Below are 4,094 nucleotides of genomic sequence, written 5' to 3' on the forward strand. Positions count from 1 at the left end.
CTAGAATTAAAACACATACTTTAACAATAAATAATTTTGGGTGTAAGAGTAAAATAATATGCTCTTATCCTCCCGTTTGGGCTACCAACCTAGGAGTTATTTTTTAATTTAATGTTTGGATTCTCTAATTTACAGTTGAGATATAGTTTTCAGGGGGTAGGTTTTCGCATTTGAGAATTTTTGAGAAATACTCGTTTTCAAAAATACCCCTTTCATCTATTCATTTTCAAAAATACCCCTTTTTAAATATGAAAAATTGTAAAGTCTTAAATGGTTCACAAGGTACTCCTAGATAATAACTACTACCTCTAGACTCGATCCAAATATTTATGAATTTTTAAAACATTTTAAAAGGTTTTTACAAGTTTTTTTAAATGTTTACAAGGTTTTTCAAATATTTTTAAACAGTTTTTAAAAGTTTTTTAAAAGGTATTTATATTGTATTTATAAAATAAAATAAAAATTTACACACATATAAAGGTAATTTGTGTATATATTTATAAGCTTACACACAAATTTTGAAAATTTGAAAATTTGCACATATTTAGCGGCTTTTTTGGTAAAGTTTGAAAGAGTGTATTTTTCAAAAATGGTATTGCAAAGGAGTATTTTTCAAAAAGTTTGAAAGAGGGTATTTTTAAAAATGGACACCATGAGAGGATTTTGAAAAGTGGCATAGAAAAAAGAGTATTTTTTAAAAATCATATAAAGAAATCTACTTTTCATATTGAAGAATTGATATTAAACTATTAAAGTATATGTGTGATGTGATTTAAATATTTTATAAAAGTAGAAATGTTTATATTGTATAATTATGATATTTTATAAATAACATTTATAGAATTAACATTAATTTTGACAAAATTATATGAAAAGCCATTGACTTTAAGAACATAATAATTTGTTTATTAAAAATAAAAAAGCTACTAATAAAAAGTGAAATTCTAATAGTCAAACAAGTTTTTAATATTATCTCTTTGTAGTCAAACAAACATATATCTTCATCAAAATATATCTTTCTTTCTTTGAGATATTTATATAATATCTAAACATATATCTTTCTTTCTTTGAAATATTTATATTATATTTTATATAGAAATATATCTTCATAAAATTAATTTCCAGTTAATTACCATCTTTTTAAAAAATGAATAACAAAAAAAGAAGTCAAAAGTAGGGTTGAACATTCGGTAACCCGTTCGAATTTGGGTTGGGTACTCAAATAAGTTTTTTATGCCCAGACCTAATATTAAACCTAATGATTTCCGAGTTACGATTCTATAAATAATTGTAAGCTACTTTTTTTCAACCCCACAATATCGATAACATAATCTATTTTGTTTTCTGCTGCCGCCCAGTATAACAGCCTCTTTTGTACTTTTTGTCTTCTCTCTTTCCCAACGAAATCAGGTAAGACTCCAAATTTTTCTTGTTTTCGTTACCATTATAGCGAGCATTCAATATTTGGATCTATCAAATTCTTCGCACTATCTAAATTAAAACGAGCATTTAATAAATATATATACTTGGATATAGATCTCTCTATTCCGCATGAAAAAAAAAATATATCGTATATTGTATTATCTTTTTCCATGTAGTTATTTGTCGTTTTGGTTATTTGTTCGTTCAATTATGTTAATTATTATAGGCATGAAGCCATAAATCTCAACGTGTTTTGATTTTTATTATACAAAAAGCATTTTCTTGTTTGGTTTGATGTAATTTATTAGTTATATGTTGTTTGTTTGCAGAAATGAATATTCCTGAAGTGGTGTTTGTTGTCTTGGTGCGACTTCCGTTGAAAAGCATTGCAAGATTCAGATCAGTGTCCAAAGAATGGAAAGATTTGATCGATTCAGACTTCTTCCGAGATCACTTCATCTCTCGCAACTCATCTTCTTCAATCTCGTGGTCAATCATTCAGATGCAACCTCACAAGCTGACACTTGAAATCGTGGGTCATCATGGCTGCAAAACATGGGGACTTGCTCGTTCTCCGGGATCTTTCATGAGTTTCTTTGTCGAGAGAGCAATCAATAAGATACAAGTCATGGCTTGCACCGATGGATTGGTCTTGGTTTACTTAGAAGCTGCCGATGATACTCCTATGTATTACGTTGGAAACCCTTTATTTCAAGAATGGTTTCAAGTCCCTCTCCCTCCTTTCCTCTCTTTGGAAGTTCTTGAGAGAATACGGTTACATGAGCGTTTCAGCGACACTGGATTGGTTACAAAGATGCGGAGTGGTATCGTTGTGAGTTACAAGGTAGTGTTCGTGATGCGTCACAGTGGTACTAAAGTCGGTTTTGCGATTTACTCATCTGACACCGGGAAGTGGGAAAATCGAAATGTGACTTATCCTCGTAATCATTGCTGGTTTGGCCAATGCAAGTCGATTGCTTTGAATGGGATACTTCACTGGCTTTCAAGTCTCAACTCTTCTTTTATGGCCTATGATATCTATGGAGGTAATGTTGATGATGGGTTTCGTAACATATCTTTCCCCGATAGTGGAAAAGATGATGTGTTGCGGCGTTTTAGGAGAACCTTTACAACCTCGGAAGGGTCGATTGTGTATTTCAACGAGTACTGTGAAAATGAAAACCGCACGTTACGGGTTTGGAGGCTGGTCAAGTACACTGATGGTCCTGAGGAGGCGTGGCAGCTCTTATGGGAAGTCAGCTTGGTTTCTATGATCGAGTCGTTAGGTATCGATTATTTCCCGGTGGTGATGCATCCTTTGAACTCTGAGATCATCTACCTGTGGTGCATGGAAAAGAAAGGTATGGCCTTGTTTAACTTGAGGACATTAGCATTTAGTCTTCACAAGGAAAACGAAGACGATAGCAAGTGTATGGATGGTTGCGTCTTGAGTTTTAACATGTGTAGTGAGTATGTGGAGAACATATGTGGTTACTTTTCCCCACGGTTTAGCTGTGTTCCTAACCCTCTCCTCTTTTCACAGTATGTTCTCCCTCGTTGGTTGCAATGGCTCCCTCGTCCCCCACCTACTTAGTGTGTAGCTATGTTTTGAGTTTATTTGTAATACAATTTTTCATGCACCCATTAAGAAAAACATTTGCACCATTATGTAAGGACGTGAACCATTATATTCAATTGAAACAGTGATTCATAGGTGTTTTATATTCTAAGTGGCCTTTCGGTTTAATAATAAAGTTTAAATTTATATTTAACATTGTGGATTCTAATATTAAAAACAACACCGTAATAATAAAGTTCATGTTTATAGTTTTATGGGTTTTAGTCTTATTTGTATAACAGACTAAGGTGGAAAGAATGAGGGTCATTCATGCTTAGAATATATTATTATGAAATCATATGTTTAAGTTGATCAGATTATCAAAAGATGCATCGTATGGTTAACTAAGATGTTTTCGATTCACTTAGAAACTTGGGTATGTCAAGTTGTGATTGGCTGGGGATTTTTTTTATTATTTTATTTGTATTGTTTTCCGATTCTATCTGTCTTTCTCTCTCGTCTCTCTCTCAAGTCCATGGCAAAAGCTTGGGAGAAAAAGCGTGGAATTGACAGTTTTCATTTGTGTTGATTTATTCTTTAACTTTTGTTCAATCTTTTCCAAAGTTAAAATTAGATAGTTGCAGGAAAAAATTCAAACTTTAAAGTTAAAACAATAAGCTTGTTATAATGGGACATTGATCATCAAAGCCCTAAGTTCAGGTCTAGATATTGGGGCTTGCAATTGGTTGATCAACGGACCTAATGGAAGTCTAAGTTATGTTTCAAACTAATTTATAGTGCATTCTTAATCTCAATTTTGTTGAATTGTTTATTCAACATGGATCTGTATTCAACATCGTCACTTTGTGATATATGTAAAAGAAGATGAAGTATATGATGGTGAATATGAGACAAAAGAAGATGTTGATGAGTAGAGTTGCAAGTTTGAGTTCAGTTTATGTACTTTTAAGATTGAGATTGAGTTGCAGGTTTATTTAGTTTGAGTTCAGATTATGTTTCAGTTCTCTTTCAAGTTTGACTTCATGTATTAATGTTCCAGTTTCAGATTTCAGTTCATTTATTTACGTTTCAGTTCATTTATATCTTAATAAAT

General features: G+C 32.0%; 1 pseudogene across 1 annotated transcript; it reads left to right on the plus strand.

Annotated features, from left to right (window-relative positions):
* The first annotated feature begins 1,163 nt into the window (after positions 1-1,163).
* Positions 1,164-3,146, plus strand: LOC104738395 (putative F-box protein At3g23950 pseudogene; annotated as a pseudogene). Its single transcript, XR_015578913.1, has 2 exons — positions 1,164-1,410; positions 1,752-3,146. The product of XR_015578913.1 is annotated as a putative F-box protein At3g23950 pseudogene (transcript).
* Positions 3,147-4,094: the final 948 nt, after the last annotated feature.

This window comes from Camelina sativa, chromosome 13 (genome assembly GCF_030686135.1).
Source record: "Camelina sativa cultivar CO46 ecotype springtype chromosome 13, ASM3068613v1".
NCBI classification, from domain to species: Eukaryota; Viridiplantae; Streptophyta; class Magnoliopsida; order Brassicales; family Brassicaceae; genus Camelina; species Camelina sativa.